Source organism: Bos indicus x Bos taurus, chromosome 13 (assembly GCF_003369695.1).
Source record: "Bos indicus x Bos taurus breed Angus x Brahman F1 hybrid chromosome 13, Bos_hybrid_MaternalHap_v2.0, whole genome shotgun sequence".
Lineage (NCBI taxonomy): Eukaryota > Metazoa > Chordata > Mammalia > Artiodactyla > Bovidae > Bos > Bos indicus x Bos taurus.
This window is the reverse complement of record NC_040088.1, coordinates 63,333,790-63,361,240: the sequence shown is the minus strand read 5'-3', so window position 1 is coordinate 63,361,240 and position 27,451 is coordinate 63,333,790. Positions and strand designations below refer to the sequence as shown.

Here is a 27,451-nt window from a genome sequence, read left to right as displayed (position 1 = left end):
ACATTAGTATAGCATGCTATGCTATGCTATGCTAAGTCACTTCAGTCGTGTCCGACTCTGTGACCCTATAGACGGCAGCCACCAGGCTCCCCTGTCCCTGGGATTCTCCAGGCAAGAACACTGGAGTGGGTTGCCATTTCCTTCTCCAATGCATGAAAGTGAAAAGTGAAAGCAAACTGGACTGACCCATGCCAGGCCTGCCTGTCCCTCACTGTCTGCCAGAGTTTGCTAAAGTTCATGTTCATATTGGTGATGCCATCCAACCCATCTCATTCTCTGTCACTTGCTTCTCTTGCCCTCAGTCTTTCCCAGCATCAGGGTCTTTTCCCATGTGTTGGCTGTTCACATGAGGTGGCCAAATTATTGGAGCTTCAGCATCAGTCCTTCCAGTGAGTACTCAGGGTTGATTTCTTTTAGGATGGACTGTTTTTATCTCCCTGCTGTTCAAGGGACTCTCAAGAGTCTTCTCCAGTCCCCAAAGCATCAGTTCTTTAGCACTCTGCCTTTTTTATGGTCCAGCTCTCACATCTGTACATGACTACTGGAAAGACCATAGGTTTGACTATTCAGCCCTTTGTGATGTCTCTGCTTTTTAATACACTGTCTAGGTTTGTAACAAACAGAACACAAATATAATGGGGAAGGCCAAATAGAGGCCTCTGAACCTACTTCAGACCCATCTAAGCCAGTAAATTTGAAAAACATCTATGAGAACAGCAGAAATAAATGCAAACTAATGACTCAAAGGATGTGGGCATGGTGGACTCCATCATATGTTTAATTTGCTAATCTCCCCCCTCTGGACTCAACTAGTAGGCACATGGATAGATGCCAGGAGAGAGGTGGTATAAGTGCTGGAGCAGATTTTCATGGCCTGTGTATATGGCATGTGTCCACTGAGCCACTGTATGTGTTCTTTTTCAGTTTTACCAGAAAAGATCGTGAATTTGCATCCACTTGGGGTGGACGACAGTATATTTGTCTATCTGGCAGTGTTTACTCTCTCAGCCTGTCATATGTCTGAAGAGATGTGACCCAGTCAGACATCTGATAAACAGCACATCAGCTATGTCTTCAGAACTAGGCTCATTATTCCAGATGGCTAAGAGGTCACAGTATTTTGGATGCCTTGATAGCCATATGTATTCCAAGGGGTAGGAGACAAACTATAAATATTCAATGGCATACCATATCAGTAAAGTTCTTAGGAGCATGCTAAGATATCCCCTCAAAAATGAAAGATAATCACATGTCACAGATCTCAGTGATGAGAATTTTAGAAAGTGCTTGGTAATCCTATTTGGGTTCTGGAGGATGTGTATTTGAAACTTGAAAGTACTTACCTGACCCATATATCAGGTGATACTGCCGGGTTTGAATGGGACTCGGGAAAGAGCTCTGCAGCAAGTGCAGTCTGGGGGTAAACAGACAAGACGCTTGAATCCTATGAACTGATAGGCTCTAATATACAAAGTGACTGGAAAGATGAATGTGGAGTTTATGACAAGCTCAAGTAGGAGAATAAAATCTATACCCTGGGGGCCAGACTGACATGAAAAAAAAAAAGGAACCTGATAGAGAACTACTGACTGGGACATCCCATTTCTGTGAAACTAACTGCCTATCATCACCTGAGTTTTGTCAGATGACTCAAGTTAAAATGACAGTGGGTCCAACAGCAGTCTGTTCCGGGGGAGATGCTGTGTCCACGGTGGGGCACAAGTAAGGCCAGAGGGCTCAAGTTCGCCGGCTGAGTGGGTGACTCAGACCTCCATGCCATCCACCATCAGCATCTCCTCAGAACACACCCACAGTCAGGAGGTGGGGGAGTCCCTGTGTCTACCCGTGGAAGAGTTAAAAAAAAAAAAATAGCATTCACAGAGGGATCACCCTGTACCAATAATACGGAAACAAGTTAAAAATGGGTTGTTGTATTCTAAGCTCATACTCGGGTGATGCTGAAAGATGAGTAATCCTCCAAAGAGAAATCCCACAATGGTCAGAGCTTACCCACTCTGTGTCAAGAGAAGGATTCTGAGATGAGATTATACCCTTGCTCACTGGTAATGGTGAATGACTTGCTTGGTTGGTGAGAAGCCTATAAAGAGATAAAAGTAGAGTGGGGAAAAAGAAATTTAGAAGAAATCAGATGGATAAACTCACGGGTCCCACAGTACATACATTACATTTAATGCTCAAAGAACATCCACTATGAAAGAGGCTCTTTAAAAAATACAGACTAACTCTGTGAAGCTGAAGAATCAAAAGTCAAAATGTGAGATAATAAACAATACTACTACTAGAGAAATATCTCTTCTTTCAGTAGGCAGAAATTTCTAACACTGGAAACAAAGCTAAATTATAGATTGCTCTTCACTAAAATTACAAACTTCTGGTTATTGAATTATTAAGAGAGTGAGAAATTAAGCAAGATACTGGAAAATCAAAATTGGATATACATACATGTAATAAAGAATTTATATTCAGAATATGTTAATAATTCCTATAATCATTAAAAGAATAACCCACTTTGAGAAAGTGGCAAAACACTTGAACAGACACGTCACTAAAGAGATCTGTATGACCAGTAAACACAGGAAAAGATGCTCACTGTTACTGTGCCACAGGGGTAGGCTATTAATAGCATGACTGCAATTCCATGCTACTTCAAACACACTAGAGTGGCTGAAATGGAAAAATATGGTAATACCAAGTATTTGCAATAATCTCCAGCAAGCACAATTTTCATTTGTGGCTTGTGGAAATGTTAAAAAAAAAAAAAAAAGTTTGGCATTATCTAGTAAATTTAATCCTATGTGTAACTTATGGTCCTTCAGTTTTACTTCTAGGTCTAGATAAACAAGTACATAAACCTATTAGAAGTCATGAACAGACCATTTCATAGCACCTCTATTTCTGATCGTCAACAGTTTGGAACAAACCAAATGTTCATTATCAGTTATACAATGCAACAAAATTGATTAAGGAAAAAAAAGAATGAGTAATGATACATGCAGCAACTTGGATAAATCTCACGAATCAGTGTTGATAAGAGAATACACACACAAGAGTACATACTGTATGATTCTATTTATGTGAAGTCCAAGATAGGCAGAATAATCAGAAGTGGTAGAAATGAGAATGGTGATTAGTTCTGGGCGAGAGTGGGTCATAACTGGGAAAAGTAAAAGGAAAATTTTTGTGGTGATGGAAGTGTTCTATATTTGGACTTTGGCTTTGGTGGTAGATACATGATTATATACAAATGTCAAAATTCATTGAACTGTACACTTTGTATTATGTAACTTACCTCCTTTACTATGTTATACCTCAATGAAAACAATTAAATTATTTTAATACAATCTGCCATATTATAGAATTGAGCAGTATCATTTAATAACCTTAATAGATGCAAATAAGTATTAGATAAAATTCAGAACAGTCATCTTAAAAAAAAAAAAAAACTCAGAAACTAATAATAGAAGGTGAGGAAGTCTTTAAAGAGAATTTACAAAAATGAGTAACTCAGGAGGTGGTCCCAAGATGGCAGAGGAATAGAACGGGGAGACCACTTTCTCCCCCACAAATTCATCAAAAGACCATTTGAATGCTGAGCAGCTTCTGAATGCTGGCGGAGGATACCAGGCACCCAGAAAGGCAGCCCATTCTCTTCCAAAGGAGGTAGGACAAAATATAAAAGACAAAAGGAGAGACAAAAGAGTTAGGGACGGAGACCCGTCTTGGAGAGGGAGTCAGGAAGGAGGGGAAGTTACCAAACAGTAGGAAACCCTCTCACAGGAGGTTCTTTGGGGAGTTTTGGAATCTCAGAGGGCAACATAGCCAGGAGGAAAAAAAAAAAAAAAAAAACAACCCACAGAACACATGCCTAACTGCAACTGCCAACAGGGAAGTAGCCCAGACACTCCAATCCACCACCAGTGAGCAGGGGCTGAATAGGGAGGCATGGGCTGCATAATTGGTGCTTAGGGTAAGGACTGGCCTGAATGCCCTGAGGACAATCTGAGGGAGCTAACGTGAGATAGCAGCCCAAACTGTGGGATCACCAGAGAGAAAAAAAAAAAAGAACTTTCTCACGAAAGGCTCTAATGCACAGCCTGGCCTGTTCACAGAACAAAGGATTGAGTGAATACCAAAGGAGAGCTAGCCGGCTGGCTACAGGCCCCTCCGCCTGCTGGAGGCTGACAGACAGGTATGCAACAGTCAGAGCCCGAAGGTGAGGGGCTGCTCCAATCTCAGCCCCAGAGACTGGCATCCCCCACCAAAATGTGAGCAGGCTCCCAGTTGCTAAACACGTTTTCCTGGGATCCTGCACGGTTGACATCTGCTAGGAGGGTCGCGTTCTCTTGGCAAAACTAAACGAAGATCATGGCATCTGGTCCCATCACTTCATGGGAAATAGATGGGGAAACAGTGGAAAGTGTCAGACTTTACTTTTTTGGGCTCCCAAATCACTGTAGATGGTGATTGCAGCCATGAAATTAAAAGACGCTTACTCCTTTGAAGAAAAGTTATGACCAACCTAGATAGCATGTTGAAAAGCAGAGATATTACTTTGCCAACAAAGGTCCGTCTAGTCAAGGCTATGGTTTTTCCAGTGGTCATGTATGGATGTGAGAGTTGGACTGTGAAGAAAGCTGAGCACCGAAGAATTGATGCTTTTGAACTGTGGTGTTGGAGAACACTCCTGAGAGTCCCTTGGACTGCAAGGAGATCCAACCAGTCCATTCTAAAGGAGATCAGTCCTGGGTGTTCTTTGGAAGGAATGATGCTAAAGCTGAAACTCCAGTACTTTGGCCACCTCATGCGAAGAGCTGACTCACTGGAAAAGACTCTGATGCTGGGAGGGATTGGGGGCAGGAGGAGAAGGGGACCGACTCGATGGATCTAAGTTTGAGTGAACTCCAGGAGTTGGTGATGGACAGGGAGGCCTGGCGTGCTGTGATTCATGGGGTCGCAAAGAGTCAGACACGACAGCAACTGAACTGAACTGAGGAGGGTCGCAGCCTGAGATCAGCTCCCCAGAGGAGATACACGGCACACCTGAGAGACTGCACTCATGGCGACCGGGGAGGTGATTAAGATGCACGGCCCACCTGGAACAGTGCACTTGCTAAACACCTGGTCGCCTGAGCTGCTCGGACAAGGGAAGGGCAAAAAACGCACACCCGACCGAGTTGTGCCCTTGCAGAGTACCCGAGAACCTGAGTGGCTTAGACCTGGGAAGTGCATGAAATGCAGGGCCTGAGTTGGACAGTGCCCCTGCAGAGTACCCTGCAGCCTGAGCAGTGTAGACCCAGAAAGTACACACCACAATCCCCACACATGCAAGCAATCCCCACACATGCCACTTTCTTTTTTTTTTTTTGCAGTGTCCCTCTCTCCCCACAACACAGCTGAACAAATGAGCCTAAATAAGTGACCACCTTCGCCGTCTTGTGTCAGGGTTGAAATTAGACACTGTAGAGACCTGCAAACAGAGGCAGCCAAAATAAACAAAGAAGAGGGAACTGCTCTGGAAGTGACAGGTGCAGCAGATTAAAACCCTGCAGTGGGCCTTAGGAAGCATCACTCTGAACAAAGCTAGTGGAGGTGATGGAATTCCAGCTGAGCTATTTCAAATCCTAAAAGATGATGCTCTGAAAGTGCTGCACTTAATATGCCAGCAAATTTGGAAAACTCAAGGTGGCCACAGGACTGGAAGAGGTCAGTTTACATTCCAATCCCAAGGAAAGGCAATGCCAAAAAATGTTCAAACTACCACACAATTGCACTCATCTCACATGCTAGTAAAATAATGCTCAAAATTCTCCAAGCCAGACTTCAACAATACGTGAACCATGAAATTCTAAATGTTCAAGCTGGTTTTAGAAAAGGCAGAGGAACCAGAGATCAAACTGCCAACATCTGCTGGATCATTGAAAAAGCAAGAGAATTCCAGAAAAACATCTACTTTTGCTTTATTGACCATGCCAAAGCTTTTGACTGTGTGGATCACAATAAACTGTGGAAAATTCTGAAAGAGATGGGAATACCAGACCACCTGACCTGCCTCTTGAGAAACCTGTATGCAGGTCAGGAAGCAACAGTTAGAACTGGACATGGAACAACAGACTGGTTCCAAATAAGAAAAGGAGTACGTCAAGGCTGTATATTGTCACCCTGCTTATTTAACTTATATGCAGAGTACATCATGAGAAACTCTGGGCTGGAAGAAGCACAAGCTGGAATCAAGATTGCCGGCAGAAATATCAATAACGTCAGATATGCAGATGACACCACCCTCATGGCAGAAAGTGAACAAGAACTAAAAAGCCTCTTGATGAAAGTGAAAGAGGAGAGTGAAAAAGTTGGCTTAAAGTTCAACATTCAGAAAACTAAGATCATGGCATCCAGTCCCATCACTTCATGGGAAATAGATGGGGAAACAGTGGAAACAGTGTCAGACTTTATTTTTCTGGGCTCCCAAATCACTGCAGATGGTGATTTCAGCCATGAAATTAAAAGACCCTTACTCCTTAGAAGAAAAGTTATGACCAACCTAGTTCAGTTCAGTTCAGTCACTGAGATGTGTCCGACTTTTTGTGACCCCATGAACTGTAGCATGCCAAGGCCTCCCTGTCCATCACCAACTTCCAGAGTTTACCCAAATTCATGTCCATTGAGTCGTGGATGCCATCCAACCATCCCATCCTCTATCGTCCCCTTCTCCTCCTGCCCTCAATCTTTCCCAGCATCAGGGTCTTTTCAAATGAGTCAGCTCTTTGCATCCAGTGGTCAAAGTATTGGAGTTTCAGCTTCAACATCAGCCCTTCCAATGAACACCCAGGACTGATCTCCTGAAGAATGGACTGGTTGGATCTCCTTGCAGTCCAAGGGACTCTCAAGAGTCTTCTCCAACACCACAGTTCAAAAGCATCAATTCTTCGGTGCTCAGCTCTGTTTATAGTCCAATTCTCACATCCATACATAACTAGTGGAAAAATCATAGCCTTGACTAGATGGACCTCTGTAGGTAAAGCGATATCTCTTATTTTCAATATGCTGTCTAGGTTGGTCATAACTTTCCATCCAAGGAGTAAGCGTCTTTTAATTTCATGGCTGCAGTCACCATCCGCAGTGATTTGGGAGCCCAGAAAAATAAAGTCAACTACTGTTTCCCCTTCTATTTGCCATGAAGTGACAGGATGGGATGCCATGATCTTAGTTTTCTGAATGTTGAACTTGAAGCCAACTTTTTCATTCTCCTCTTTCACTTTCATCAAGAGGCTCTTTAGTTCTTGTTCACTTTCTGCCATGAGGGTGGTGTCATCTGCATACCTGAGGTTATTGATATTTCTCCCAGCAATCTTGATTCCAGCTTGTACTTCATCCAGCTCAGCATTTCTCATGATACACTCTGCATACAATATAAATAAGCAGGGTGACAATATACAGCCTTGACGTACTCCTTTTCCTATTTGGAACCAGTCTGTTGTTCCATGTCCAGTTCTAACTGTTGCTTCCTGACCTGCATACAGGTTTCTCAAGAGGCAGGTCAGGTGGTCTGGTATTCTCATCTCTTTCAGAATTTTCCAGTTTCTTGTGATCCTCACAGTCAAAGGCTTTGGCATAGTCAATAAAGCAGAAATAGATGTTTTTCTGAAACACTCTTGCTTTTTCAATGATCCAGCAGATGTTGGCAGTTTGATCTCTGGTTCCTCTGCCTTTTCTAAAACCAGCTTGATACATCTGGAAGTACACAGTTCACATATTGCTGAAGCCTGGTGTGAAGAATTTTGAGCATTACTTTACTATCGTGTGAGATTAGTGCAATTGTGAGGTAGTTTGAGCATTCTTTGGCATGCCTTTCTTTGGGATTGAAATAAAAACTGACCTCTTCCAGTCCTGTGGCCACTACTGAGTTTTCCAAATTTGCTAGCATATTGAGGGCAGCACTTTCACAGCATCATTTTTTAGGATTTGAAATAGCTCAACTGGAATTCCATCACCTCCACTAGCTTTGCTCAGAGTGATGCTTCCTAAGGCCCATTTGACTTCACATTTCAGGATGTCTGGCTCTAGATGAGGGATCACACCATCGTGATTATCTGGTCATGAAGATCTTTTTTTGTATAGTTCTTCTGTGTATTCTTGCCACCTCTTCTTAATATCTTCTGCTTCTGTTAGGTCCCTATCATTTCTGTCCTTTATTAAGCCCATCTTTGCATAAAATGTTCCCTTTATCTGTGATTTTCCTGAAGAGATCTCTAGTCCTTCCCATTCTATTATTTTCCTCTTTCTTTGCATTGATCGCTAAGGAAGGCTTTATCTCTCCTTGCTTTTCTTTGGAACTCTGCATTCAAATGGATATACCTTTCCTTTTTCCTTTACTTTTCACTTCTCTTCTTTTCACAGCTATTTATAAGGCCTCCTCAGACAGCCAATTTTCTTCTTATTGGCCTTTCTTTTTCTTGGGGATGGTCTTGATCCCTGTGTCCTATACAATGTCACAAACCTCCATCCATAATTCATCAGGCACTCTATCAGATCTAGTCCCTTAAATCTATTTCTCACTTCCACTGTATAATGATACGGAGTGGCGTCCTCACTTTGCTGAAGCAGTCATGAAGAGATACCCCATGTCCAAGGTAAGAGAAACCCAAGTAAGATGATAGGTGCTAAGAGAGGGCATCAGAGGGCAGACAGACTGAAACCACAATCACAGAAAACTAGCCAATCTGATCACATGGACCACAGCCTTGTCTGACTCAATGAAACTAAGTCACGCCACCCAAGACAGACTGGTCATGGTGGAGAGGTCTAACAGAATGCCCAACTTAGACAGCATGTTAAAAAGCAGAGACATTACTTTGCCAACAAAGGTCCCTCTAGTCAAGGCTATGGTTTTTCCAGTGGTCATGTATGGATGTGAGTGTGGGACAATAAAGAAGGCTGAGCACCGAAGAATTGAAGCTTTTGAACTGTGCTGTTGGAGAAGACTCTTGAGAGTCCCTTGGACTGCAAGGAGATCCAACCAGTCCATCCTCAAGGAAATCATCCTAAATGTTCATTGGAAGGATTGATGTTGAAGCTGAAACTCCAATACTTTGGCCACCTGATGCAAAAGCTGACTCATAAAGACCCTGATGCTGGGAAAGATCGAGGGCAGGAGGAGAAGGGGATGACAGAGGATGAGATGGCTGGATGGCATCACCGACTCAATGGACATGGGTTTGGGTGGACTCCGGGAGTTGGTGATGGACAGGGAGGCCTGGCGTGCTGTAGTCCATGGGGTCGCAGAGTTAGAAATAACTGAGCAACTGAACTGAACTGAACGTTGACTAAGCATTGGAGGGGGTTTATACACCTTGAGAACAAGTACAAGCTGGAACAAGGAACTATCTGAAACTGAACTGACCCCATACTGCCCACAACAGTGCCAGAGAAATTCCTAGATATATTTTTATTATTATCACTTTTTAATTTTTTTAAAAAATTTAAGTTCTTTATTACTCCATTAATTTTCATTTCATAACCTACTATTACCTTGCCAAAAATACCCTATTTTAAAAGCAAATTTCATATATATATTTTAAATAATTTTTGTGATTGATTTTGGCCTTTTTTAATATTGTTATTTTAAGAGTCTAACCTCTAGAGTTTTAATCTTTGCTTTTTGGTATTTTTTATCAATTTTGTACCTTTAAGAATCTAATCTTCTGTATCCATTTTCACTTAGAGGTGTGATTACAGGCTTGATTGCTCTTACCCCTTTTGACTCTCCCTTTTCTCCCCCAGGTCACCTCCATCTTCTCCATCCCCCTGTCTTCTCTACTTAACTCTGTGAATCTCTCTGGGTGTTCCAGGCTGTGGAGAACACTTAGGGAACTGATTGCTGGCTAGATTGTTCTCTCCCCTTTTGGCTACCCCTCTTCTCCTGCTGGTCACCTCTATCTCCTTCCTCCCTCTTCTCTTCTCCATGTAACTCTTGAACCTCTCTGAGTGTCCCTTGCTGTGGAGAACTGTTTCACCATTAACCTAGATGTTTTATCATCTATGCTGTATGGATGGAGAAGTCTTGAGGATACTGTAAGAATAAGACTGAAAGCCAGTGGCAGGAGGCTTAACTCCAAAACTTGAAAACATCAGAGAACTCCTGATTATAGGGAACATTAACAAACAAGAGCTCACCCAAAAGCCTCCATACCTACACTGAAACCGAGCTCCACCCAAGAGCCAACAAGTTCCAGAGCAAGACATATCATGCTAATTCTCCAGCAAAGCAGGAACACAGCCCTGAGCATTAAAAGACAGGCTAACCAAAACCATGCCAAACCACATACACACCGCAAAACTCACTACTGGACACTTCATTGCACTCCAGAGAGAGGAGATCCAGCTCCACCCCCCAGAACACAGACACAAGCTCCCCTAACTAGGAAACCTTGACAGGCCACTAGTCCAACCCCATCCACAGGGAGCAGGTGCCACAATAAAGAGGAACCACGAACTTCCAGCCTACAGAAAGGGCACCTCAAACACAGCAATAAAAACAAAATGAAAAGGCAGAGAAATATTCAGTAGGTAAAGGAACATGATAAATGCCCACCAAACCAATCAAAAGAGGAGGAGATATGGAGTCTACCTGAAAAATAATTCAAAATAATGATAGTAGAGATGATCCAAAATCTTGAAAGCAAAATGGAATTATAGATAAATAGACTAGAGACAAGGATTGAGGAGATGCAAGAAATGTTTAACAAGGACCTAGAAGAAACAAAGAAGAGTCAGTCAATAATGAATAATGCAATAAATGAGATCAAAAGCATTCTGGAGGGAGCAAACAGTAGAATAACTGAGGCAGAAGATAGGATAAATGAGGTGGAAGATAGAATGGTGGAAATAAATGAAGCAGAGAGGAAAAAAGAATTAATGAGGACAACCTTAGAGACCTCTGGGACAATGTTAGACACTCCAACATTAGAATCATAGGAGTCCCAGAAGAAGACAAAAAGGGCGTGAGAAAATACTTGAGATAATAGTTGAAAGCTATTGGGGAAGGAAATAGCCACCCAAGTCCAAGAAACCCAGAGTCCCAAACAGGATAAACCCAAGGCAAAACACCCCAAGACACGTATTAATCAAACTAATGAAACACAAAGAGCAAATTTTAAAAGCAGCTTTTATCCTTATGGAGGATAAAATAATATTAAAAGCAGCTGTTAAATATTAAAAGCAGCTGTTATCCTTATGGAACTTATTATTTTAAAATATTGTTATTATTATTAAAATAGTATTAAAAACAACAACACACAAGGGGATCTCCAGAAGGATAACAGCTGATCTTTCAACAGAAACTCTTCAGACCAGAAGGGAATGGCAGGACATACCCAAAGTAATGAAAGAGAAAAACCTACAACCCAGATTACTATACCCAGCAAGGATCTCATTCAAATATGAAGGAGAAAACAAAAGCTTTACAGACAAGCAAAACCTGAGAGAATTCAGCACTACCAAACCAGCTCTTCAACAAATGCTAAAGGATCTTCTCTAGACAGGAAACACAGAAAGGGTGTATAAACTCCAACCTAAAACAACAAAGTAAGTGGTAATGGGATCATATTTATCAATAATTATATTAAATGTAAATGGGTTGAATGCCCCAACCAAAAGACAAAGACTGACTGAATGGATACAAAAGCAAGACCCCTATATATGCTGTCTACAAGAGACCCACCTTAAACTAAGCGACACTTATAGACTGAAAGTGAAGGGCTGGAAAAGATATTTCATGCAAATGGAGATCAAAAGAAATCAGGAGTAGCAATACTCATATCAGATAAAATAGACTGAAATAAAAATTGTAAAAAGAGACAAAGAAGGACACTACATAATGATCAAAGGATTAATCCAAGAAGTGAGTGAAAGTCACTCAGTCATGTCCAACTCTTTGTGACCCCATGGATTGTATAGTCCATGGAGTTCTCCAGGCCAGAACACTGGAGTGGGTAGCCTTTCCCTTCTCCAGGGGCTCTTCCGAACCCAGGGATCAACCCAGGTCTCCCGCATTGCAGGCGGATTCTTTACCAGCTGAGCCACAAGGGAAGTCCAAAAATACTGGAGTGGGTAGCCTGTCCCTTCTTCAGCAGATCTTCCCAATCCAGGAATCGAACTAGGGTCTCTTGCATTACAGGCAGATTCTGAAGAATATGTAACAATGATAAATATATATGCAACCAACATAGGAGCACCTCAATACATAAGGCAAATGATAATAAGTATGAAAGGGGAAATTAACAGTAACACAAGAATAGTGGGAGATTTTAAAACCCTGCTCACAGCTGTGAATAGATCAACCAAACAGAAAATTAGCAAGGAAACATAAACTTTTAATGATACAATGGACCAGTTAGACCTAATTGATATCTATAGGACATTTCACCCCAAAACAATGAATTTTACCTTTTTATCAAGTGCACATGGAACATTCTCCAGGACAGATCACATCCTGGGCCATAAATCTAGCCTTGGTAAATTAAAAAAAAAATTGAAATCATTTCAAGCATCTTTTCTGATGACAATGCAATAAGACTAGATGTCAACTACAGGGGAAAAAAGTATTAAAAATACAAGCATATGGAGGCTAAATAACACGCTTCTGAATCATCAACAAATCATGGAAGAAATAAAAAAAGGAAATCAAAATATGTATAGAAACAAATGAAAAAAAAAACACAACAACCCAAAATCTATGGGATTCAGTAAAAACAGTGTTAAGGGGAAGGTTCATAGCAATACACGCTTATGTCAAGAAACAAGAGAAAAATCAAATATATAACCTAACTTTACACCTAAAGCAACTAGAAAAAGAAGAAATGAAGAACCCCAGAGCTAGTAGAAGGAAAGAAATCATAAAAATTAGAGCAGAAATAAATGAAAAAGAAACAAAGGAGACTATAGCAAAAATCAACAAAACTACAAGCTGGTTTTTTGAGAAGATAAATAAAACAGACAAACCACTAGCCATACTCATCAAGAAAAAAAGGGAGAAGAATCAAATCAACAAAATTAGAAATGAAAAATAAAATGGAGCGATCACAACAGACAGCACAGAAGTACAAAGGATCATAAGAGACTACTATCAGCAACTATATGCCAATGAAATGGACAACTTGGAAGAAATGGACAAATTCTTAGAAAAGTATAACCTTCCAAAACTGAACCAGGAAGAAATAGAAAATCTTAACAGACCCATCACAAGCACAGAAATAGAAACTGTAATAAAAAATCTTCCAACAAACAAAAGCCTAGGACCAGATGGCTTCACAAGTAAATTCTACCAAAAATTTAGAGAAGAGCTAACACCTGTCTTACTCAAACTCTTCCAAAAAATTGCAGAGGAAGGTAAACTCCCAAACTCATTCTATGAGGCCACCATCACCCTAATACCAAAACCTGACAAAGATGCCACAAAAAAAGAAAACTACAGGCCAATATCACTGATGAATATAGATGCAAAAATCCTCAACAAAATTCTAGCAAACAGAATCCAACAACATATTAAAAAGATCATACATCATGACCATGTGGGCTTTATCCCAGCGATGCAAAGATTCTTCAATATTTGCAAATCAATCAATGTGATACACCATATTAACAAACTGAAAGATAAAAACCATATGATCATCTCAATAGCTGCAGAGAAAGCCTGTGACAAAATTCAACACCGATTTATGATAAAAAGTCTCCAGAAAGCAGGCACAGAAGGAACATAGCTCAACATAATAAAAGCCATATATGATAAACTCACAGCAGACATTAACCTCAATGGTGAAAAATTGAAAGCATTTCTCCTAAAGTCAGGAACACGACAAGGGTGTCCACTCTCACCACTCCTATTCAACACAGTTTTGGAAGCTTTGGCCACAGCAATCAGAGAAGAAAAAGAAAAGGAATCCAGGTTGAAAAGAAGAAGTAAAACTCTCACCCTTTGCAGATGACATGGTCCTCTACATAGAAAACCCTGAAGACACCACCAGAATATTACTAGAGCTAATCAATGAATATAGTAAAGTTGCAGGATATAAAATTAATACACAGAAATCCCCTGCATTCCTATACACTAACAATGAGAAAACAGAAAGAGAAATTAAGGAAACAATCCCATTCACCATTGCAAGGAAAAGAATAAAATACTTAGGAATACATGTACCTAAGAAACAAAAGACCTATGTATAGAAAACTATAAAACAAAGTGGACACATACAGTTGGAGAATTATACCATGTTCATGGATTGGAAAAATCAATATAGTGAAAATGAGTATACTACCCAAAGCAATCCACAGATTCAGTGTAATCCCTATCAAGCTACCAATGGTATTTTTCATAGAACTAGAACAAATAATTTCAAAATTTGTATGGAAACACAAAAAACCTTGAATAGCCAAAGCAATCTTGAGAAAGAGGAATGGAACTGGAGGAATCAACCTGCCTGACTTCAGACCATACTACAAAGCTACAGTCATCAAGACAGTATGGTACTGGCACAAAGAGAGAAATATAGATCAATGAAACAAAATAGAAAGCCCAAAGATAAATCCACGCACCTATGGACACCTTATCTTTGACAAAAGAGGCAAAAACATACAATGGAGAAAAGACAATCTCTTTAACAAGTGGAGCTGGGAAAACTGGTCAACCACCTGTAAAAGAATGAAACTAGAACACTTTCTAACAGCATACACAAAAATAAACTCAAAATGGATTAAAGATCTAAATGCAAGACCAGAAAGTATAAACTCCTAGAGGACAACATAGGCAAAACACTCTCTGACATAAATCACAGCAGGATCCTCTATGACCCACCTCCCAGAATATTGGAAATAAAAGCAAAAATAAACAAATGGGACCTAATTAAACTTAAAAGCTTTTGCACAATGAAGGAAACTATAAGCAAGGTGAAAAGGGAGCCTTTAGAATGGGAGAAAATAATAGCAAACAAAGCAACTGACAAAGAATTAATCTCAAAAATATACAAGCAGCTCATGCAGCTCAATACCAGAAAAATAAATGACCCAATCAAAAAATGGGCTAAAGAACTAAACAGACATTTCTCCAAAGAAGACATACAGATGGCTAACAAATACATGCAAAGATGCTCAACATCACTCATTATCAGAGAAATGCAAATCAAAACCACAATGAGGTACCATCTCATGCCAGTCAGAATGGCTGCTATCAAAAAGTCTACAAACAATAAATGCTGGAGAGGGTGTGGAGAAAAGGGAACCTCTTACACTGTTGGTGGGAATGCAAACTAGTACAGCCACTATGGAGAACAGTGTGGAGATTCCTTAAAAAACTGGAAACAGAACTGCCATATGACCCAGCATATACCTCCCACTGCCTCGCATATACACTGAGGAAACCAGAATTGAAAGAGATGCATGTACCCCAGTGTTCATCACAGCACTGTTTACAATACCTAAAACAAGGAAGCAACCTAGATGTCCATCAGCAGACAAAGGGATAAGAAGTTGTGGTACATGTACACAATGGAATATTACTCAGCTATTATAAAGAACACATTTGAATCAGTTCTAATGAGGTGGATGAAACTGGAGCCTATTATACAGAGTGAAGTAAGTCAGAAAGAAAAATACCAATATAGTATATTAATGCATATATATGGAATTTAGAAAGATTGTAACAATGACCCTATATGCAAGACAGCAAAAGAGACACAGATATAAGGAACAGACTTTTGGACACTGCGGGAGAAGGTGAGGGTGGAATGATTTGACAGAATAGCATTGAAACATTTATACTACCATATGTGAAATAAATGACCAGTCCAAGTTCGAAGCATGAAACAGGGCACTCAGAATCAGTGCACTGGGACAACCCAGAGGGATGGGATAGGAAGGGAGCTGGGAGGGGGGTTCAAGATGGGAGACACATGTACACCCATGGCTGAGTCATGTCAATGTATGGCAAAAACCACCACAATATTGTAAAGCAATTAGCCTCCAATTAAATAAATTTTAAAAGATCAGTAACTCAGAAAACATACTGGTTAACAAAATATTGAAAGTATTTCCTCTGAGAGAAACAACAAAAAATGTCTGCTGTGAAGTATATCTCAAGACAGATTTAGAACTGTACTGGATTTGACAGACTTTGAACTGTACTAGAGATGGAGCAGATGTTGACCAGGAGAGCCTTGAAATTGTGATGGAGGTTTAACACACAAGAAAACAAAGAAGGAAGATTACTTAAGAGAGTATCAGACTACAGTGCATCTCAGAGTCATTCAGGCCAATCAGGAAACCAGATTAAAAACTGTTCATTAGCAGAGTCATGGGTAAGGCAGAAATGGATTGACTCTGAAAGTGAAAGTCGCTCAGTCATGTCCGACTCTTTGCAACCCCATGGAATTCTCCAGGTCAGAATACTGGAGTGGGTAGCTTTTCCCTTCTAGGGAAAGATCTCTGGGGATCTTCCCAACCCAGGGATCAAACCCAGGTCTCCCACATGGCTGGCGGATTCTTCACCAGCTGAGCCACCAGGGAAACCCATGAAACTATAAATATAGAACTGTAATAAATAGAAACTGCAGTATAATATATAAGAAATAATAGAGAAATAAGCCATAACGATTCATTTGAAAAGACCCTGATGCTGCTAGGAAAGATTGAAGGCAGGAGGAGAAGGGGACAACAGAGGATGAGATGGTTAGATGGCATCACCAACTCAATGGACATAAGTTTGAGTAAACTCCTGGAGTTGGTGATGGATAGGGAGCCCTGGTGTGCTGCAGTCCATGGGGTCACAAAGAGTAGGACACGACTGAGTGACTGAACTGAACTGAAGCCATAATGTAGTAGCTGTTACAAAAATGATAACTGGAGGGGAAAAAAGTGGCATCAAAACAGGTCATTCGAAAGGCACACATTTGAAAGGGTAGGCAAAAGTTGACACAGAAGAAAAGATGGAATGCAAGAATACTGAGACGGTCTAGTAATTTAATATAACACTTTTATCAGTTACTGGAGAAAACTCTAAACAAAACAAGAACCTTACAGACTAGGACAAAATATTTGCAAACAATGTGACCAACAAAGGCTTACTTTCCAAAATACACAAACAGCTCATACATCTCAATATTAAAAAAAAAAACAAACCCAAGCAACACAATCAGAAAATGGGCAGAAGATCTAATAGACATTTCTTCAAAGAAGACATACAGATGGCCAACAGGCACATGAAAAGATGTTCAATATGGCTAATTATCACAGATATGCAGATCAAAACTACAATGAGGTATCACACATTATGCCAGGGAGAATGACCATTTTCAAAAAACCCACAAACAGTAAATACTGGAGAGGATGTGGAGAAAAGGGATCCCTCCTACACTGTTGGGAATGTAAATTAGTGCAGCCACTCTTGAAACAGTATGGAGATTCCTTTAAAAACTAAATATAGAACCCAGCAATCCCACTCCTAGGCACATATCCACAAAGGAGGAAAACTAATTTGAAAAGGGCTGTGTGTGTGTATGACTGAATCAGTTTGATGTTTACCTGAAACTAACACAATATTATAAATCAACCATACTTCAATAAAAATTAATCTCAGTATATGGATATTTTTTTTAGTACATGACTTTAAAAAGCATTTTGAGAGTGACATTAGTCAGATGGCTGACTAGGAGAACATCCACTTTTAACACCAAATTTTTGCTACTGCTACTGCTAAGTCGGTTCAGTCGTGTCCAACTCTGTGCGACCCCATAGATGGCAGCCCACCAGGCCCTCCCGTCTCTGGGATTCTCCAGGCAAGAACACTGGAGTGGGTTGCCATTTCCTTCTCCAGTGCATGAAAGGGAAAAGTGAAAGTGAAGTCGCTCAGTCGTGTCCGACTCTTCACGACCCCATGGACTGCAGCCTACCAGGCTCCTCCATCCATGGGATTTTCCAGGCAAGAGTGCTGGAGTGGGGTGCCATTGCCTTCTCTGTAACACCACATAGCAACAGTAATTTGGCAGCTATCCATGGACAATAGTGCCTTTGTGGGATCCAGGAAGGAATTTGTGAACCTTAGTGGAGCTCAAGACCAAGAAAGGCCATTTTGCTGTGTGCGCTCAGGTGGCAAGCTTGCCAGCTGTGGTCCTTGCTACAGACCTGGCCTTGTTCTGCAAACAGGACATCCACCAAGGGTCTAGGAGGAATCACACCCATCTTCTGTGGGTAGCAGGCCCTCCACCCTTGGTCTGGCTATGGACACTGTGTCAGCCTGTTATTTGGCTCCAGTCCCTTTCACCTGAAGAGCAGGGCTGATCCTGCCAGCCCAGGAATCTGCTGGGAGTCATGCCTGCCCATACCTGCAGCAGCAGCCATAGGATCTGGCTCCAGTCACATGCAACTACAGTACCAGAGCAAATCCCATCATCTCGATACCCAACCAGAGAAGATCTTCACTAGCCAAACCACACCCACTTCTGTGAGAACTTAGCACACCACAGATGTGGTGTGCTTCATAAATCAGTCAGGAAAAGGATGGTTCTTTTAGTAGATGGAACTGGAAAAAAAAAGACTCATAATATGGAGAAAAATAATATGGGATCCCTATAGTATGTCACATACCAAAATGACTTCTCATGGAGTAAAGTTTAAAACATGAAAAACAAAAGTATAAAATTAATAAAAATCAATGTAAAAGATACTTTAGTACCTTTTCTAAGGCCCCTAAACCTAAATCATAATAGAATAATTAATGTATTTCACTGTATCAAAAACAAAGATTTCTGTTCAACTGGACGATACAGATGTAGTTAATGGCATAGGTGGCTGAAAATACTGGCAACATTTAAAATCAGTAAGATAAATATCTAGGCTATGTAAGGAACCTCTGGCACATCAACACAAATAGATAATATATCAAACCCCTCCTTAGAATGGAATGCCTAAATTACTAAAAAGGTACATGGATAAAAATATATATGAAAGGACATTGTTTAAAGATGATGACAATTAGAAAAATACAGTTTGGAATAATGAAATGCCTGCCAGTTTATGCTCAACTGATTCGGACAGATTAGGAAGCCTGGTAACATCAAACGTTAGTGAGTGGTTGACTGATGGGCACTTTCATGTGCTGCCACTGAAAGTGCAAACTAAGTACAACTGCTTTGGGACAGCTGAGTAGAACTTCAAGAAAAAAAACTATACCCTAGCCTGGCGATCACTCTTGTGGGTATTCACCCTGCAGACATGGAAAAGGCATGTGGTTACAAATAATTGGATCCTACTCTGCAAGGGAACTGGATGATTAGAGCATTAGAATGAGATGCATCAGTGAGAAACAATGGCTCAGACATACTTCCAACTACAGAATAGTGCTTAAAAAACTAAGGCTGTTGAAAAGAAAAGCACAAGAGATCTACAGTAGCACATTATTTATGCAAACTTAAACTACTTCCATAACAAAAGACATGACATTTTTTTCAAACTTCAAATTTATCTAAAGACACATTAAATCCATTAGAGTGAACACCTGTAGCTGAGTAGCAAAGAAGTGGGGAAAGGATAGGGACAAACGTTAATAATGTAGAAATGAGAGAGGGAACTTGAGTAAACTAATGATGATAACACACCACAATGTTAGTATGATTAGTTCAACTCTATCTCCCTTCGTTTTACCCACAAACAATAAAAAGCAAGGTCAGAAGTAAACACATTCACAATTCATTCAAGGAAAAGTTACTCAGTATTGAATTTTTATCTATTTGAGTACAGAACAACACTGACCATTGAAGGTTACTGTTTTATGTAAAATTTTAACATTAAAATTAACAAAATCTAGTAATAGGTAGAAAATTCAGTGATATCTCTGAATTCACATCAGTTTATTATGCTGCTATTTAAAATTTTTTAAATTAAAATTTAAGAAAATAAGTTGCTAAAATTAAGTGAGCCAGAAAAGAAATTTTGTTAATACTCTTACCTGAATGTGACTCTGCTCTATATTTTCTCTGGAAAACAAATTTATAAATTCTTCTACAAGTTTAGAGTCTTTGTTCCTCTAGAATATTTTAACGCGTTAGATTTTCATTTGTTTCTAAACAAATTAGCAAATTACCTTGAAAAATTATAATTAGAAAACAATGTTAAACCTTTCTCATGGGTAAAATATTCACAACATAAAAATCAATAATTTTAACTACTTTTAAGTATACAGTCTGTTTTCTATGAGTCTGTTTTGTAAATAATTTAATTTGTATCATTTTTTAATATTCCAAATATACCTGATATCATATGGTATTTATCTTTGTCTGTTTGACTTACTTCACTCCATATAGATAATCTTTCGCTTTAGAGAAATCAGTTGATAGACTTGTGGGGGTTCTTTTGTAACTAACTCTTTGTTTTTCTTCATGCTGTCTTTAGTATCCTCTCCTTAACTTTTGCCATTTTAATTATAATATGTCTTAGTGTAGACCTGTTTGGGTTCATCTTGTTTGAGACCCTCTGTGCTTCCTACACATGGATATCTGATCTGTTTCCTTCTGTAGGTTTGGGAAGTTTTTAGGCATAGTTTCTTCAAACACATTTTCAATCCCCTTTTCCCTTTCTTCTGGGAGTCTATCGGTCTAAACAAGCTTATAGTTTTCAAAGGGGAAAGTTTGGGATGGGCTTGTGGGGAGGGATAAATTAAGAGTTTGGGATTAGATACAAACTACTATATATAAAGTAGATAAGTAACAATGCTCTACTGTATAGCACAGGGAACTATATTCAGTATCTTAAACTAAAATGGAAAAGAGTATGGACAAGCATATATACACACACACACCTACATATAAGTGAATCACTTTGCTATACACCAGAAACTAACCATTGTAAATAAAAAATGATTAAATATTTTAAATCAAATTTTAAAGTGTTATATATAGATATGTATACTATACAAACTTACGTATTCATAAATCCTAAATGTAATTCACCTTTCTATACACATAGTCAGTTAACATTCGTTTCCCTCACTAGATTCTGAGTTGATGAAATGACAATTAGTTTACCCTTGTAAACCTAACAATACTGTGCCTGGACATAATAAATACTAAAGTTTTAACTGAAGGAATAAATGGATAACAACATAACTTGTTTTTCTGTCGAAATTCTTAAACATAGAATTTACTGTTCATACAAATACTCTCTGGGTGATTACTGAAAAAGTGATTTTACATACATACATGTTGCAAAAATAGTATGATTTCCTATCATACCCATTACCCTGGGGTTTATTCTAGACTTTCCATCTTGCTTATCTATAACTTCTTTCTCCAACAGTGAGAAACTTGGCTTTCACTCTCCATCAATGTTAATAACCATTTCTGACGCTGAGACTTCTTAGAATTAAGACAGTGAGGCCATTGTAACTGGATATACTTAAGGAGAGGCCAAATGATCATCTTTCAAATATTAAGTTGTGAAAGTAATTCTACATGGAGAACAATTACATGTTGTTTATGGTTTGTTATAAGTCATGCTCTAAAATCTAGGGTTGTTTAGAGAGATATACTCTACAAAATGAAGGTGGATAAAGTAGGATAAAATGTTATCCTCCCCCTACATCTCACATTCAGGTTTCACATTTATCAAATTAGTGATATTTGATATCAACAAATTAGTGTTGATGGAGTGTGTATGTGTCAATACACATAAATGTTTATATAAAGACAATATTTATATATATAAATATATATCTGTGTATAAAATATATAAATCAGTGTATCACTGAGAGACATAAGAATGTGACAATGAAAATACTTTGCCTCTATCTTGGGTCCATAATGACTATATACTGAGCTCCTATGGGTTAAAGATTAAATTCTTACATGCAAATATTTAAATACCTATTCACATTTTTTTACTAAATCAGTAGCCTATCAATATAAGCATGTTTTGAGTGTTATACTAATTCTGGATTTTGGAAGAAAATATAAATATATGAGTATTGTTTCATTTCTGTTTTGAAATGAAACTGAAAGATAAGGAACCAAAATTTTATTAATAATATTTAGAAATATTAGAAGCTGATAAAAATATTAAAAAAATAAAAGAAACCTTCACACAAAAAGAGATACTTGATTAGATAATAAACAGTTATGAAAATTCATCCATCTCAGGGCCAAAAGAGAAAGCAAGGCAACAATAAAGATATTGGACTACTAACTCAATCAATACTTACAAGGTTTCTCCTTTTATTCTTTTCAATGTTCCTTTAAAAATTAATACCAATTAAACTTGATACTAATAATATTCCTACACAGAATAAATTCTTTGAATTTACAAATAATATCTTTTTTAGTTCAGTTAAAAGCTAACAGTATGATTTATAGTCTTACTAAGTTTAATAAATATTATATAAAGACTTTGTTCTGATCTCTTCAATGAATTTTCAGATTAATATAAAAAACTACAGCAAGATTTTTTTCTTAATTCATTTCCTCTATCTGGAAGTGTAACAAAGGTATGGAGGTGACTTTTTTCTACATAGTATCATAAAGAATAGATTTGCAAATAGCTGACACAAATAATTAAGACATTATCAAAGCATGTGGAGGAAAGATTTCATTTAATTGCTTTTATACCACACCAGAAGGCATTACAGGGACATGAATGAATTGAAGCAAGGTAGAATTTTGGCAGACAGCTCCTTTCTTAACATCAGCAACAGTGGCTATGATCTTAAAGAGTTTCAAATGTGTTCCAGATGGTAAAGAAGAGTTCTGAAAATAAACCAAGTTACCATATTTTTCATTTAATTGAACCTCTAATATACACATAAGCATTTCTTTCAGTTTTGTATATTTCTCATCATTAGAGTAAATTTTACACTTGTTGCATAGCATTTTTCAAAATTATCTGGAGCTTTTGGTTTTCAAAATCAATGATCTTTGTCTCAATGCTAGAAAGTTTATTTTAGCTGAACATCGACAAAAACTTCTTCCTTAAGCAAAATTTAGTTGGGTTCCTCTAAGCCTTCTTTTCAACTAGGATTCATGCTTGGCCCTGTCCTTAGTCTGCCTTCAGCAAGAAGACTGTTAGGGTTATTTAGCAGGAATCCCTGACACTTAATGCCACCTCTTAGTAATGTCACATCCACTTACTCACTCACTTACTCTGCTCACTGGCTATAAACCCCAGCTGTTTCTGCTATATTTGGAGTTGAGTTCAACCTTCCTCCCCTATCACAATAGTTTCAAATAGTTTTCATTAAAGCAAATGTCAGAATAATTTTTTTAAACAATATTGTAAAGCTGGGTATTATGGACTATGACCTTGTAATGGGATATATGTGCTCAGTTACTCATTTGTGTCTGACTCTCTGTGGGCCCATGGACCATAGCCCACCAGGCTACTCTGTCCATGGAATTTTCCAGGCAAGTATACTGGAGTGGGTTGCCATTTCATTCTTCTACATGGGATATATACTAGAGATTAAAATCATGGACTTTATATACAGTCCAGTTTTATGGGTTCCCTTCTCTTTGCTTCTAATGTGCTCTACGATCTTGAACAATTTAAATGAGCTTCTTTCCTTGATCCTTGATGAAAACATGCTCTGAACAGATAAACTTAACCTATGAGACCATATGAACACAAGAGTCATTCATACATAGTTCTACCACTCTGACCCATCCCCAAACTGAAAGGTCTGGAATCTTATCCTCCTAAGATAGGAATTATGCTTGTGTTTTGTAGAACTGAACATGTTGACTGCAGGCACACAGCCCATAGCTTTCCATCTGCTACTCAGTCACCTGACTGGCTGTCAGGAAAGTGATAGGAGGGTAGGAAAGATATGGGAGAGAGAACAGTCACAATGCTTTTTCTCTTCCCAGTCTGTGGGTTCAGAGAGAGCGGTCTATGTCTCAGTGAAATGCTTGGTTGTGGGTTTCTGCCATTCAGTTAAAGCAATGATAGACTTCAAAGTGTTGGGCAGCTGCATGCACCAGGATTTCACTCAAGAAGCCATCAATACCCGTATTCACTGGCCCAGTGATTCAGCCATTTTTGTCAAAAATACAAATCCTGTAAATTACAGTTACCACCACACCCTCTTGCTTTTTCTTTTTCAATCATCCTTCGGATGTTGGCAATCTGATCTCTGGTTCCTCTGCCTTTTTTAAAACCAGCTTGAACATCCGGAAGTTCATGGTTCATGCATGGTTGAAGCCTGGTTTGGAGAATTTTGAGCATTACTTTACTAGCGTGTGAGATAACTGCAATTGTGCGGTAGTCTGAGCACTCTTTGGCATTGCCTTTCTTTGTGACTGGAATGAAAACTCACCTTTTCCAGTCCTGTGGCCACTGCTGAGTTTTCCAAATTTACTGGCATACTGAGTGCACCACTTTCACAGCATCATCTTTTAAGATCTGAAATAGCTCAACTGGAATTCCATCACCTCCACTAGACTTGTTCATAGTGATGCTTGCTAAGGCCCTCTTGACTTCACATTCCGGAATGTCTGGCTCTAGGTCAGTGATCACACCATCGTGATTATCTGGGTCATGAAGATCTTTTTTGTACAGTTCTTCCGTATATTCGTGCGATCTCTTCTTTATATCTTCTGCTTCTGTTGGGTCCATACCATTTCTGTCCTTTATTGTGCCCATCATTGCATGAAATGTTCCCTTAGTATCTCTAATTTTGTTGAAGAGATCTCTAGTCTTTCCCATTCTATTGTTTTCCTCTATTTCTTTGCACTGATCCCTGAGGAAGGCTTTCTTACCTCTCCTTGCTATTCTTTGGAACTCTGCATTCAAATGGGTATATCTTTCTTTTTCTCCTTTGCCTTTTGCTTCTCTTCTTTTCATAGCTGTTTGTAAGGTCTTCTCAGACAACCATTTTGCCTTTTTGCATTTTTTTTTTTTTTTTTACCTTGGGGATGGTCTTGATCCCTGCCTCCTGTACAATGTCAGGAACCTCCGTCCATAGTTCATCAGGCACTCTATCTATCAGATCTAGTCCCTTGAATCTATTTCTCACTTCCACTGTATAATCATAAGGGATTTGATTTAGGTCATACCTGTATGGGCTAGTGGTTTCCCCTACTTTCTTCAATTTAAGCCTGAATTTGGCAATAAGGAGTTCATGATCTGAGCCACAGTCAGCTCCCAGTCTTTTTTTGCTGACTGTATAGAGCTTCTTCTCCATCTTTGGCTGCAAAGAATATAATCAATCTGATTTCGGTATTGACCATCTGGTGATGTCCATGCGTAGAGTCTTCTCTTGTATTGTTAGAAGATCAAATTGCCAGCATCTTTTGGATCATTGAAAAAGCAAGAGCGTTCCAGAAAACCATCTACTTCTGCTTTATTGACTACACCAAAGCCTTTGACTGTGTGGATCACAACAAACTGGAAAATTCTTAAAGGGATGGGAATACCAGACCGCCTGACCTGCCTCCTGAGAAATCTGAAGAAGCAACAGTTAGAACTGGACATGGAACAACAGACTGGTTCCAATAGGAAAAGGAATACGTCAAGGCTGTATATTGTCACCCTGCTTATTTAACTTATATGCAGAGTACATCATGAGAAACGCTAGGCTGGAAGAAGCACAAGCTGGCATCAAGAGTGCAGGGAGAAATACAAATAACCTCAGACATGCAGATGACACCACCCTTATGGGAGAAAGCGAAGAAGAACTAAAGAGCCTCTTGATGAAAGTGGAAGAGGAGGGTGAAAAGATTATCTTAAAACTCAGCATTCAGAAAACTAAGATCATGGCATCCAGTCCCATCATTTCATGGCAAATAGATGGGGAAACAGTGGAAACAGTGGCTGACTTTATTTTTCTGGGCTTCCAAAAATCACTGTGATGCTTTGGTGACTGTGGCCATGAAATTAAAAGACGGTGACTGTGGCCATGAAATTAAAAGACGCTTACTTCTTGGAAGGAAAGTTATGACCAACCTAGGCAGCATATTAAAAATCAGAGACATCACTTTACCAACAAAGGTCTGTCTGGTCAAGGCTATGATTTTTCCAGTAGTCATGTATGGATGTGAGAGTTGGACTATAAAGAAAGCTGAGCACTGAAGAATTGATGCTTTTGAACTGTCGTGTTGGAGAAGACTCTTGAGAGTCCCTTGGACTGCAAGGAGATCCAACCAGTCCATCCTAAAGGAAATCAGTCCTGAATATTCAATGGAAGGACTGATGTTGAAGCTGAAACTCCAATACTTTGGCTACCTGATGCGAAGAGCTGACTCATTTAAAAAGACCCTGATGCTGGGAAAGATTGAGGGCAGGAGGAGAAGGGGATGATAGAGGACGAGATGGTTGGATGGCATCACTGACTCAACAGACATGAGTTTGAGTAAACTCCGGGAGTTGGTGATGGACAGGGAGGCCTGTGTGCTGCAGTCCACGGGGTAGCAAAGAGTTGGACATAACTGAGTGAACTGAATGCCCACACCCTATTTAAAAAGTCCATTTTATTTGCGACTGCGGTGTTCACTGACATACAGAAGAACAAAATATATTGAGAACTGTTTTCTAAATCAGAAAACAAAATCACATGATTCCCTTGCCTCGGGAATCTCATTGTGTAATCAACTAGTGTCTAGGACCTTCAAGTGAATATACTCTTTCTATACCTGAAATCATTGCCCTGTGCAAAAAGTTAGCCACCAATATACAGAGGGGGGAAATATATTCCTCAAACCATGCCCCCCAAAAGTAATCTCATGTTCATCTTGAAAAGAAAAATAAGGATTTTTGCCTCTCATTAAATACTAAGTTGTCAAATGGTTACATTTAGACTACTATCTGCTCCTATTGATCTCTAATCTCCTGAACCAGCTAGCTCTATGATACATTTTGGAAGTAAATGTTTAGGACACTAACAATTTGACTTCAATTAGAGATTGTGACAAACAGAAAATGAAATGCTGGAGATACTCTTACCAACTGAATAAGCTTCAACAGCATTTTTATGAACATAAAATTTCTCTTCTACTACCTTATGGCCAGAGCGTGTTTATAAAGCTGATATTCTAATTTACGTAAGAAAACAGACCTCACATTAACCTTTGGTTTAGGCAGTCCAGATCTGTCTTTAGAGGCACCATTTTTAGACTAACCATAGCAAAAAATGTATTCAAAAGACCAGAGAAATACTCTCTTGAGGCTTTTTTAGCTTACTTACAGCATTAATATGATCTCTAGTAAGTTTTAAACTTTTGAGTGAATCACAATAAAAATCAAAGGAATTATTGGATTTCTAGAGGTTGTTAGATATTCATTCTCATAAGGGCACCCTGACTACTCATTATCTGACTCTAAGATGAGACTTGCCTTAATTTTGAAGGCAACCAAAGACTTCCAGGAGAAGGCAATGGCACCCCACTCCAGCACTCTTGCCTAGAAAATC

At 39.2% G+C, this 27,451-nt stretch overlaps 1 protein-coding gene across 1 annotated transcript in view; it reads right to left on the bottom strand.

The window, feature by feature from the left end:
- Positions 1 to 22,625: 22,625 nt before the first annotated feature.
- The window catches only part of LOC113902735 (coiled-coil domain-containing protein 7-like), a 169,077-nt gene continuing 164,251 nt past the window's right edge, over positions 22,626 to 27,451 (bottom strand). Inside the window, exon 29 of the mRNA XM_027558129.1 lies at positions 22,626 to 22,796. The gene's annotated coding sequence lies outside the window, so the exon portion shown is untranslated. The remainder of the gene's footprint in view (positions 22,797 to 27,451) is intronic.